Genomic DNA, 13044 nt, shown 5'->3' with positions numbered 1-13044 from the left:
TCAGCAAAAGTATCTAAAAGCGCTTTGGTATTCGCATTTAATAAAGAAATAAAATGAAAAAATATAATTTGTTTTTGTTGCGAACACAATTCAAATATTAGTAATAAAAAAAGCGCATTTGTAGGTTTTTTCAACGAAGCAAAACTGCAGCCGTCGTCACGTTTTGTTATTTGGGTTTTCGTAGCATTGTTTGAGTGCTCGTGCGGTGGACGTGTATGAAGAACACAAGTGTGTTTTGGAAACCAACGACGAGAATTACGCCCTGTCAACACTGGCGATTTTGAACGGGTAAAGCCGTGAAGAAAGGTAGCGCTACGACTTCTTGTCATCTGGAGAGGCAACGAAGAAGAATGTGCGGTTTTGCTAAGCCTTGATGAGCCGTCTGAACGGTGAGTCCCGTGTACGTTTCTTCACTTCTGATCTCTATTCGCACGCGTTATTAGTGTGCGCCTATATAGGGATGGCAGTGCAGGCAGTCTGCGTGCGGTTGCCTCAGCTATAATGCGTTAAGGCCGATTCACACGACGGTCCGTTCGCCCGCGGCCCGCGCACTACGTATTCAGGCGCGCTGTCGGCCGCGGCCACCAGTTATCACAACAGAGTTATGCGGTCGCTTGCTAGCGCTGCGAAAAACAACAGACAATGTTTACTACATTCCAATAGCATTGATTTGTGCTACGTAGGAGAGGATGATGAGCGTGCAGTGCCACGTTAGAGAGCGCTCTTGCTAGGCCAGCTGCGGACAGACAATGGAACTGACAACGGTCGAGTTGCCTCGCGGCTGGTGCCCGTCGGATTGATTTGTGCTACTTAGAAGATGACGATGAGCGGCAGTGCCGCGCGACAGAGCACTCGCGCTATGCCAGCTGCCAACAGACAGTGCTCAGTGTGTGTACTCGTCGGATTAGTGCTTACGCCTTAATATTTGTCGTACAATTTTTTCGGGGACAATAATCGCGTGTAAAAGGCTGGGGCATATCCCTTGCCTAGTCATTTGTAAATTTTTATCTGTGCTTCCCCATGGAACAGAATTTGACACAGTATTATGTCAAAGTTAGATCGTTCTTGCGTCTGCCCTGAGGTGTAGGTGTCGATACTTCCTCGCCTTCAGATTGAGAACTGTTTGGGATGCAACTGCGCACTTATTTAGGATTTCAAGCTTTTTGCTATATCCCTCGTTTGTGCGGCCCGCTTTCAAGTCGTTCGCTATATCGGTGATGGTTTGTTATTCATTTTCACTTTCTCTTATTTATTCTTGGTTGACTGCCACCAGCTGTGCTGCCGGCGATTCTCCGCGCTCGGAACTATTCCCAGGCACGAGACCCTACCCACAGACCTCCCTGCACCACACTCACCAGTTTTCTTCGGTATTTTTTTCCCTTGCTCTTACTTGCATTGCCACTAGGCAGTTTTTATTTCTGTGCAGATTTGTTAAATGCAATACCAATTTTCGTTTCATGCTGTGATGTGAGATATCGTGCTTCTTGCTAATGAATGCATGCCTTTTCCATCCTCTCGTCATTTGTGCAAAGCAGACGGGTCTACTGGTCGCTACGTTCAATTTAAAAATACCTTCGGTGCTGCTCCAAAGCACCCTAGTAGTAATAATTAAATCCTGTGCATGCTATATTCCAATAGTTACGCTCTTTTCATCATGCATAAAAATAGTGGTATTCCAGCCTGCTCATCTTTCTATGCGGTTGTGACAGTCATGTAAATCTACTGAAAAAATGTATATCGGTGCATCACATACAATCTGTTCATTTCTTTTGTCATGGGCCATCTCATTGCTTTTTGTGTTCCTATGTTAATACCTTATTCTAATTTATGAAGCAGTAGACAATTTCTTCTCTTGTCATTCATGACATTGTTACGGCCACTGACAACAGTTGCTCCGACATATTTATTTGCAGTTGCCAGCTGCCAGTATCTACTGGGCCATTCGTGCTTCCAGCTTTTGGCTGTGCTATCTCTCCTCAGCTGTTTGTGGTAGGTATTGTTTTCCAGTGATGCATACCTTACCTGCCTATTTAGAAAAATTTCGTAGACATAGGCTCACAGCCGGGTTTAGAAATGCATGCAGAGCTCTACGTGCACTTAGCAGCAGTACCTCCCTGTATAATCACATGAATCTGATCCTGAATTACATGAATGTAATTGCATGATCTGTATGAAATAGTCGCTCATGAAGCTTTTGACTGCTGCTATTAACATAATGGAGTTTACACTGCTTCAGGTGCAGTGACTATTTCACACATGTTGCCTCTTATGCATATGTGCCCTCTGAAAGGGCGAACATATTCCTTTATTCCTTTAAAAAACATTGTGTTCTATTCTATCATGATGCTTTACCGGTATTTCTGGCGTATAGACCAAAATGTCACTCAGTATTGTAACATGAAGCGGGAACTCAGTTTGTCCAATGTTTTAGAGGTAACATGAAGCGGGAACTGAGTTTGTCCAATGTTTTAGGGGTCCTAAAACATTGGACCAACACAGTTTCCACTCGAGTTATTGATCACTTCGCTCTCGCCCTACCATAAGCTTGCCGTCCAGGTTGGACAAATTGGTAGAGCGACTGCTCCAGTGAAGTGGTGGTTCTGAGTTCGAACACCGGACCAGGACGAATCTTTCTTTAACTACGAAGTTTCTGTGAAAGCTGTATAGCTTTCCTTTGTAGCCATTTGGCTGTGCTTCAGTGGATGTCAATGAGTAATTACTCCTTATTACAGATCTTTTGTCAACGCCAAACTGATTCAGTAGCAACAAATAGTAGAAGGGTAAAAGCATGCTTCTCCCAATAATTCGTTAAGCATGTTATAAAATGTATGCTGTATTGTTTTAACTGCTGCAAAGAAATAACGGTGATGTTAGATGCCCAGCCCCTATTAGGTAAACATAGCTCGCAATTAACACAGTGGATCGAAAAGAAATATGGACTTCAACCCTCACGACGACCCTCACCCCAGTAAAACAAAAAGTGCCAGTGTTGCCATACTTGAGAGCTTTGCTCTTTAAAAGTGCAGTAGACTGCTACTCAAAGTTGACAAAAAAATGCGTCTCGTTTTCTGCTTGTGCATTGCACAGTGCTGGCGCCATTTTCAGTCGCATGATGTGCACCCCGCTCCTCGAGTTGATTTTGTTTGTCTTGTGAACCTGCCGTCAAAATCAGTGCAGGATAATGCTTCCCCAGTTGATCTGCAGTTAACCTTGTCCTTTGCCAGCTGCTGTCACCCTTTCTCCACAGAGAAGGGCAGTGGGAGTCCAAGCCAGGTGGAGTTGAAATATTTGACTAGTAGTGGACAGGGATCCTGCGGTTTGTTGAGGACACAGGCAAATTGGAGACTTATGGAAGAATTTTTTTACCAGCCAAAAAAGACGCATACACAAGAGAGAACCGCACAGGACAAGGGCTGGTAAAAGACGTAGTCCTCTGTGGTTCTCTCTTGTGTATGCGTGTTCCTTGGCGGGTAAAAATATTCCTCCGTAAGTCTCCAATTTGCCGGTTTCCTCCACATATTGGAGGATCCCTGTCTGTTACTAGTCAAATTTCACTACTCCACCTAGATTGGACTCCCACTGCCCTTCTCAAACTTTTGAAATCCTGTTGCCCTAGCAGATCATCAGCTGTCGGTTGTATTACTTTCGCTTCAGTGAAATTTGACATGTAGCGGACAGCGATCCTAGATTTGTGGAGTACACAGGCAAACTGGAGACTTACAGAAGAATTTTTTTACCAGCCAAGGAAGTCGCATACACAAGATTCGTTGTCTGTGTTTCACAACTGAAAGTTCTAAATGCGTGCAAAAGTGTATCGTGCATTCGCACGTATTTTGAAAACTCAATTTTTGCAGCGTTAGGTTTTCGGAATTGGAGCTGTAGCATTGCCGCCACAGAATCCCGCTCGTTAACAAAGCGCACACTTATTTGCTAGGTATATATTCGGTATACCGCAACCAGTACACGTCACTGTTTGGAAGGTTCTGTCGCGAAATTTCTGATTGTGCAAGGTAGCTTTTCTTTTAAATTCAAGCGCTCTCTATTTGCTTTTTCCTGTGCATATTCATCGGTCGTTTCAATTCGGAAGCGTTGGTGCTGCAAGACGTGCATACGGAAGCTACGTTTGTGCACAAAGCTCCCGAATTTTTGAAAGCGCAGCTCTGACAGTTCTCGTTGTCATAAATAAGTACAAAGCAGCCTAATCTTTTTGGACACACCATTTCATGCTCTTAGCTGTTTCTGAGAAACAGGCTGCCTTTTTTTCTGTTTTTGGTGTGAAACATTCCAAACAACTTCTTTCTTTCTCCATGCACAGATAGCCTATGCATACACGGGCAGCTTGATTGCAATATTTAGGGCAATATTTATAACAGGTGCAGTGAGCCTTGGTGCATGTGGACAGAAATTAAGCTAGGGTGGGGAGGGGTATTTTCGCACAGGGTAATGTTATGCGGAGGGTCTGGCGTATTGAAACCGAGTCTTTCTGAGCTCTTATTAGACGTCCCAGCACCAGGACAGTAGTTGAGGCTTTTCTTCTTTGTTGTCCAGTCAATGGTTTCCATCACATAAAATAGCCTTATTTCTAGCTATCCCGTGGCCGTCTAACAGAACGATGCAGATATACTGAAGTGATCAGTGTTGCATAAAAGTAGTGAGAACATTGCAAATGCAAGACAACTTCATTGGTTTGCAGTGCACTAACGTGGCAGTCATAGAGAATTACACATTACATTTGCAAATCTAAATTGTGCATAATAGTATGGACTGGCACGTAATGTGCGAAGTAATCACAGTTATCTCGTTCATGCCAAATGCTAGTGTCAAACATTGTCAGTATTGCATATTTATAAAGAGCAGACATGCTGCGCCTAACTTGTCGTTGGATAGATTTTATTACTATGAAAGCAAAAAGTTTACACATGGCTGTCGTGTTCTTGCGTGGGAAGTAGTATTACCTTAAATGAGTATAAACACCAAATTTTTGGTTATGTGTGTTCTTTGTAGCGACGTGCTGGGCATTCGTATACATAGAATTGTTGCATAGTATTCGTCTCCAATCGCTAAATAATTACAACCAGATTTCTTTTCTTCCCTGTTTCAATAGCATAGCAATTGCTATGACATCAACGTTCAGTATAGGTTATGGAAGGCACAAAAAAGCTACGATATCGCTACTTCATCATTTTAATTAGTTCCAATGCTAAAGCCAGCCTGCCTTAAGAGTCGGAATCACAATGAATGACGAAGCCGCAATTATATTGCAGTTTTCCTCATGCCTCCCCTGGCTTATACTGACCTTTGATGCCATTGCCATTGCTCAGTTTTTAAAAGTGAAGCAGGAGAGAGAAGATATTTAATTACAAATTATTTAGCAGTCATAGGCGAATACTGTGTGGTTATCCGTGCATAGTAATGCCTTATGCATCATTAAAAACAAAAAAAATGTGCAACTGAAATTTGCTCGGCTGCTGACCCAAAAGACGCGGGTTCGATCCCGGCCGCGGCGGCTGGAATTTCTTTCGAGGAGAAATTCTAGAGGCCCGGGTACTGTGCGATGTCAGTGCACGTTAAAGAGCCCCAGGTGGTCGAAATTTCCGGAGCCCTCCACTACGGCGTCTCTCATAGCCTGAGTCTCTTTGGGACGTTAAACCCCATAAACCAACCCAAACCAAACTGAAATTTGTTGTCTGCCTCTTTGAGATGAAAAATTTTGAATTTTTCCTTCACTATTTTAGAGCATGAAATTCAGTTAATGGTATCTGAGAAACAGGAATTGCAACAGCCATTTCTCTTCAGCAAGAAAACTGTCATTGGTTTAAGTGTTTTCCCGATTCAAGGTTACCTTACATTTTAAACTACACAATGTATTATGTGACAAGAAACCGTCAAGCACAATAGGTGTGGTTTTAGAAATGACTGGAAGTGATAAGGGAATACATTTACTTAGAGCAGGTAGTGACCGCTGATCCGGATCATGAAGGGTAATAACTAGAGGAATATGAATGGGGTGGAGTGCATATAGCAGGTTCTCTCAGATCATGAATGGCAGTTTTTCAATACCCCTCAAGTGAAAAGTATACAACAGCTGTATCCTACCGGTATTCACCTATGGGGCAGAAACGTGGAGGCTAACGAAGAGGGTTCAGCTTAAGTTAAGGACAACGCAACGAGCTATGGAAATAAAAATGATAGGCGTAACGTTAAGAGATCGTGGAAGACAGTTGGGCTAGTTGGTGTGAATTCGTTATTGACTGCGACATTGCAACTAGCGTGGAAACACAAGGACAGCGACACAAGAAACCGACGGGACAGCACGCTAGACTTCAACTGACGTTTTAATGCACACATAACAGATTTTTACACTTCTATTCGGCGCATGCTCAGGAGACTGTACCCCCGCCCCCTTCTCTTTATCACGAAGCAGGTTGTCAAGCAAGTAAAGATTTAAACCAAATTGACGCGCAAGTTTTTCGACAGATAGATTAACTCTTTTCTCGTGAGGGCTACTGAGGGTGTGCTCACGCACTTGTCCCCTGCCTTATCAATGCAAAATGCTTCTAATATCTCCCTATCACCCGTACTAGCAGTGAAGAAAAGTGTAGGTGTGTGTCAGATGCCGTCGACTGTCTTCCCTCAGGTCCCTTAAAATCTGCAAAAAAATTAGCGGTCAAAAATACGGTAGAGTTCTTAAAGAGTAATTCACTCACTTTGCTTGTTTCTGATAAAGAGGGCGGTTTTTTTGTTATGCCTAGGTCAGTGTTTGGTGAGAAAGCAGCCGCAGCTATAAGCAAGAATTTCGTCCGCGTTATGAGCCATCCTTCTAAAGTGAAGAAAAGAGCGTCAGCCCTATGCCAAGATATGAACCTTGAAAAACTCGGAAAAAGTATTGGGGGCTCGGAAAGGGATAGGTTGAGCTTGTTTTTTTCGGCTAAGACCCATAAGGAAGGGATTCCTCTTAGGGCAATAGGTACTGAAAAACACTGCTGGCAGGGAGAGCTTTCCAAGTTTCTACAAAAACACCTTAACTTGTTGACTCCGGAGGACCCGTTTTTAATTCGGAACTCCAATCAGGTAATAGACTTTCTCTCGAGACAGGAAAAAACCTGTGATGCGTTTTATACCTTTTCCGTTGACGTAGTAAATCGTTTTTACTCTGTACCACAGACACAACTCTGCACAGCCGTCAGAGAGCGAATTGAAGCGCTGGGTGTGACTGTCTTCCAAAATTCATCTGGGATCTCAGTAGATAACTTTTTAGAATTGCTTAGCTTTTACCTTTCTTCTACACTTGTTGAGTTTGACAATGCTTCTTACTTGCAGAAGCAAGGCATATGTATTGGTTCGCGTATTGCACCGGTTATAAGCGACTTGTTTTTAGCGTCTATTGACAAAGAATTTTTTTCGCGTCTGGACAAGACTTTTGTTTCAAAAATTTTTAGATATGTTGATGATTATCTTGTTGTTTTAAAAAGTGTGACGCCTGATGGAAGAGATGACATTGTGCAGAGTGTTTTTAGTGTTTTCCAAAAATGTGGTAAGGGTCTGAGTTTTACTCGTGAGGTTCCTGATGAGGGTTGCTTACGTTACCTTGACCTCAGCATTAGCTTCAGTAGTAGCTCAATATGCTGGACATACTTCCCTCGTTCAAAAAAGCCTGTTCTTAGCTATGATTCGGCCCATTCGAGAACCGTAAAGAGAGGGATAGCACTGAACTGCCTAAGAGCCGCTCTTGAGAAGTCTTGTGAGCACAAAGTGAACGTGAGTGTTGAGCAGCAAGTGCTCCGTCTGCGTAGCGCTGGCTTCCCTGACAGCATACTGGCGTCTGTCGCTGAGAGCCTTATTAAAGAGCTCCGACAGGGACGCAAGACAGCAGGCTGCTGCAATGACGGCCCGGGGGGACGTCCGGTGCCTGTGCCCTACGTGCACAACTTGTCCCATCGCCTCAAAAAGGCCGCGGGAAAGTGCGGCATCCCTGTCGTTTTGACTGCCCCACAAAAGCTGTCTAGGATGTGCCGAATGGTCGACAATGCTTAGCAGGCAAAAACCTGCGCAACAAAACACGCCAGGCGGTTTGTGAACTGCACCATCGGTGTGGTGTATCTTATCCCACTGACCTGTGGTAAATGTTATATAGGCCAAACAGGCCAGTGCCTGAACGAAAGGCTACGAAAACACCGGACTACAGTCGCAGCTCTGATGGCGGGGGGCCATTTGGCCGCACATTGCCGCAAATGCGAAGTCAAAACAACAGGCGGAAATGAAGAAAAATGCGTTCCACTCTTTAGCCACACGAGAGTGCTGAGGCGGCTTCATAGGCAGGGTGATAGGGAGATATTTGAAGCATTTTGCATTGATAAGGCAGGGGACAAGTGCGTGAGCACACCCTCAGTAGCCCTCACGAGAAAAGAGTTAATCTATCTGTCAAAAAACTTGCGCGTCAATTTGGTTTAAATCTTTACTGTTTGCTTGACAACCTGCTCCGTGATAAAGAGAAGGGGGCGGGGGTACAGTCTCCTGAGCATGCGCCGAATATAAGTGTAAAAAATCTGTTATGTGTGCATTAAAACGTCAGTTGAAGTCTAGCGTGCTGTCCCGTCGGTTTCTTGTGTCGCTGTCCATGTGTTTCCACGCTAGTTGCAATGTCGCAGTCATTAACGAGTTAAGAGATCGGAAGCGGGCGGAGTGGGTGAGGGAACAAACGCGGGTTGAAGACATCCTAGTCGAAATCAGGAGAAAAAAGGGTGCTTAGGTAGGGCATGTAAGACGAAGGCAAGATAATCGCTGGTCCTTAAGGGTAACGGAGTGGATTCCAAGAGAAGGCAAGCGTAGCAGGAAGCAGCAAAAAGTTCCATGGGTGGACGTTTGCAGGAACACGGTGGACATAGCTGGCGAAGGACAGGGTTAATTGGAGAACATGGGAGAGGCCTTTGCCTTGCAGTGGGCGTAGTCAGGCTGATCATGATACTTGCAGAAGAGCTTGCTCATGTTAAAATTTTCATTTGGTAAATCTGTGCTTGTTTTACATGCACACAGCTTTTGAAAGGACTAGCATAGTGATAATTGTATTGGGCTTTATAAAATTGTAGCTCTGAATGAAGGTTTGCAATGAAAGGTGTCTGCACTTGGTCACAATATAGGTACACACTAGTGGTGACATGACACACATGATCAGTACATTCTAGTTGTATTCTTTCTTTTTTTCCATGGGGTTATATGCAGGATAGTATGAAAAGGGCATTGGAATTGACTCTTACTTGCATTATTTTCATTCATGTTTGCAGGCACCCGGAGAAATGCACGCATAGCCAAAGCTCCTTCACTCAGCCGAGCAAGCTACGGCATCATCCAGCATCTTAGTTTCTTTTGAGCGCTTACAGCTGACTGGGGTGGATTTGGTAGATGGGTTTACTTTGCTTTTGGCAGTGTTCTTGGCATTTAATGTCAAGTACACCCCAAAAACAAAGCGGGCTTGTCTGCTGCTTGAGACACTAATGGGGCTTGATCCTAGCGAGCGCCTCCCGAGCGTGTTTTGGGTAGCCACAGCAATCACAGCAATGACTTGAGAAATAAAAGTTATCAGTGTTGTACATTTGTGTCATTATTTCTTGAACCATTGTTATTCCCAACGCAGACAGAGCACCATACTAATGTGCAAACTGTAGTGTAGCCATAAAGTAGTTGTATGAGCAAAAATTATTCTACTCAAAGATTATAATCCCTTTTGCTCATTACTCTTTTGTAGATGTAGCGCAGGTGGATCCTGCAAAACATATGACCAACTTGCTCTGAAGAATATGTGAAATAAGAAAATTAGTAGGATACATTGAAAACACGTGAAACTCCTTTTGAAGGAGTAAAATAAGATCTGGGCTGATACTCCTTGAAGGAGTATAGTCACTCTAACAAACGGAGTCCTGGAACTCTACTTGAAAGTGTAGTAGGATGCTGTTTCAATGTGGTAGCTTTACTCCCTCGGAGGAGTGCCTGTACTCTATTGCAGGAGTAGTACAGTACTCCTTGAGTAGGTGTTTGATCACTCTTTGTCCAGAGGGAGTAATTTTATTCTGGAAAAAGGAGTGGAATATGGGACAAGCGAATACTCCTTCAAAGTGTGTTCTGGGCACTCCTCTGCACTCCTTTAGTTCTAAGAGTGTGCGGGTCGCCTGCTCGTTTGATTCTCACGTGAAATGAGGTCTCGGGAATGACGTCAGTCACGCGCTTTGGCCCAGCTGGCTCCTGCGCCCTCGCGCTCGGTCTCTTAAAGTGGTCTGGTTCCTCGTTATTAGCAGTGTGCTGCTACAACCTGAGCGAAGAGGAGAATATCGGCTGCGTTGCGGCGATTCTTAAGCTCGTCCTCGACGCCATCATCACCGTTCGGGTCGACCCGAGCATATCTTTATTTCACTACGAGACATAGTTCACAATAAAACGTAGTAGTAGTAGTAAAGGACTTTTAATCGACCATAATTTACAGGCCGAGCATTTCGACCGCCTGGGCGACCAGAAGCCGCTGTTCTTCTTCCCCTTCAGCGCCAAGCCAGTCGAGCCAGGTGGTGATGGATAGAGAGGGTGGGGGGAAGGAACCCGACTGCTGAGCAGCCGGGCAATAGAATAGGCAATGGGCCAGGTCCGCATAGATACAGGGGCAGTTGGGACAGGAAGGGTCCGATCGATAGCGATAGAGGAAGAGGCGGGACGGGGTGATAACTGCATTCATCTGAATGTGCCGAAGAAGGCGAGACTCCGGCACCGTGAGTAATGGATGAGGGGGAGGGTAAAGGCGTTTGTCGAGGCGGAGCTCAAGGTAGACCTCTTTTATGGTGCGGCGAAGGGTGAGTCTCCCACCGTCCTCCGAGGGCTTGGGCCAGGGGATCAACGGTGCCCGGAAAAGTGTGTCGCGGGCGAGCTGATGGTCCAGCTCATTGCCGTCAATCCCTGAATGCCCAGGGACCCAGCGGAGGAAAACGATGGAAGGCTGCAGTGCGGAGACCGCTCGTTCGACCTCCTGTTGGAGAGAAGGGGTAAGGGTGCGTTGCTGTATGTGGTGTATAGCGGCTTGTGAGTCCGAATAGACCGTGTACTCTTGGAGAGCGGGAAAGAGGGAAAATGACTGGAGGGCATGCGCAATGGCGAGGACCTCGAGGGACAATGCGTCTGGAGGGTGTAGATACGGCCCGCTGGTGTGGGTTTCAGGAGCAGGGAGGTGTGGATGGTACAGGGCGTAGCCGCAGGAACCTCGAGGAGCCACGAAGGAGGCATCCGTGTAAGCTACACCCTGGGTATCAAAGAGAGGGGAATGGTGCTGTGCGGCCGCATGACGACGTCCGGCGTGCAGGACGGGGGACATGTTGGTCGGGAGGGGAAGGATACGAAGATTGGGGGCGGGGGTGGGAATAGGAGAGGTAAACGGGGAGATTGGAATGGGCGAGATACCCGCTTGAGTCAATAACCACTGACCCTGACGGGTAAGTGAAAGCCGGGCAAGCTGCGAGTCACGATGGAGACTGAGAAGAGAACGAAGAGGATGGAAGAGGCCTGTGGCAAAGAGCTTAGTGGTAGAGGTAGTGATAGGGAGGTTGAGAGCTGCCTTGTAGAGGCCCACAAGGGCAGTCTCGAGAGCGTTAAGTTGAGTCTGAGTGAAGGAAGCGTAGGGTGCAAAGTACAAGACCTTGTTGAGGGCCAGCGCGTGGGCAACTCGGCACGCGTGAGCCTCGTGGAGACCTGAGCGTCGAGTGACCACGCGCCGCAGGAGGTGAGTTACAGAGTGGCAAATGGTGACAGCGCGGTGAAGGGATTGCACATTCTTAGCCGCATGCAAAGGGAAGCCAAGAACTTTGCACTGTGTGACGACAGGAATGGGAGAGCCAGAAAGGTGGAGAGAGACGAAGTGGTTGTGTGAGCGCTGGTAGGAGGAATGGTTGAGAAGGAGAAGCTCTGATTTCTCAGGAGCAGGAGAGAGGCCAGCGGTGGTGAGAAAGGAGTCGATGAGATCTAGGCCACGTTGCAGGGTGTCCTGTACGTGACCGGGAGAGCCAGATGAACACCAGAGAGTGATGTCATCGGCATAAAATATATGATGCAGGTCGGGAATTTCAGCTAGCTGGGAGGCGAGAGGGGCCATAGCAAGATTGAAAAGGGTAGGAGAGAGAACAGCACCTTGAGGAGTGCCTCGGGTGAGGTTGTGGGGGTCGGACAGATAGGTGTCGACTCGAAAGCGAGCGACACGTTTAGAGAGGAATGAGCGGATATAACAGTACATGCGGGAGCCACAGTCTAGGGAGGCGAGTTGGGAAAGGATGTGGTCGTGGCAAACACCGTCGAAGGCCTTGCGAACATCGACGGTCACAAGTGCGTGAATTTGAGTGGGGGTAGGTGACAGAAACGTGTGCTGGAGAACCAGAAACATGTCCTGTGCACAGACGTGGCGTCGGAAGCCGATGAGAGAATGAGGGAAGAACTCCCTCGTCTCGAGAAAATTAGAGAGGCGAGTCAGGGCCATTCGCTCAAGGGTCTTACCAACACATGATGTCAGGGAGATTGGGCGGAGGTTAGAGAGAGAGGGAGGCTTGCCCGGCTTTGGAATCATAGAAATGAGGGAGGAGGTCCAGGAGCTGGGCAGGCAGCCGCTGTCCCATGCATCATTGTAGGTTTTAAGGAGGAATTCTTTGGCGCAGTCAGGAAGGTTGCGAAGTGTGGTGTATGTAATGGCATCCTCACCGGGAGCCGAGCGTGTAGCATTAGCAGCCAGAGCCGATTCGAGCTCCCGGAGAGTGAAGGATTGGTCCAGATCGGGGTTAGGTCCACCGCAGTACACCGGGTAGGAGGGTGCCAGAGGGGGCGGGAGATAGAGAGAGGCGAGCTGATCAAAAACATCGGAGGGAGTTCCTTGAGTGAGGGCTTTAGCTAGAGTGGGAGCAAGGGCAGGCTTAGTGCCAAGGAGGGATTTGAAGAGAGACCATGTGGATCGCGAGTGCAATGCAGAGTCAAGACGGTCACAAAGAGCACTCCAACGAGAGTGCTCGAGGGAGGCGCAGTGGGCGACGA

At 46.6% G+C, this 13044-nt stretch overlaps 1 long non-coding RNA gene across 1 annotated transcript; it reads left to right on the top strand.

Annotated features, from left to right (window-relative positions):
* The first annotated feature begins 285 nt into the window (after positions 1-285).
* LOC149344992 (uncharacterized) lies at positions 286-9912 on the top strand. The gene is made up of 4 exons (XR_016283239.1): positions 286-389; positions 1274-1367; positions 1914-1989; positions 9282-9912. It is a non-coding gene; the product is annotated as an uncharacterized LOC149344992 (long non-coding RNA).
* The last annotated feature ends 3132 nt before the right edge of the window (positions 9913-13044 follow it).

Source organism: Amblyomma mixtum, chromosome 5 (genome assembly GCF_055824585.1).
Source record: "Amblyomma mixtum isolate Tamu chromosome 5, ASM5582458v1, whole genome shotgun sequence".
NCBI lineage: Eukaryota > Metazoa > Arthropoda > Arachnida > Ixodida > Ixodidae > Amblyomma > Amblyomma mixtum.
This window is presented reverse-complemented; position numbering and strand designations above follow the sequence as displayed.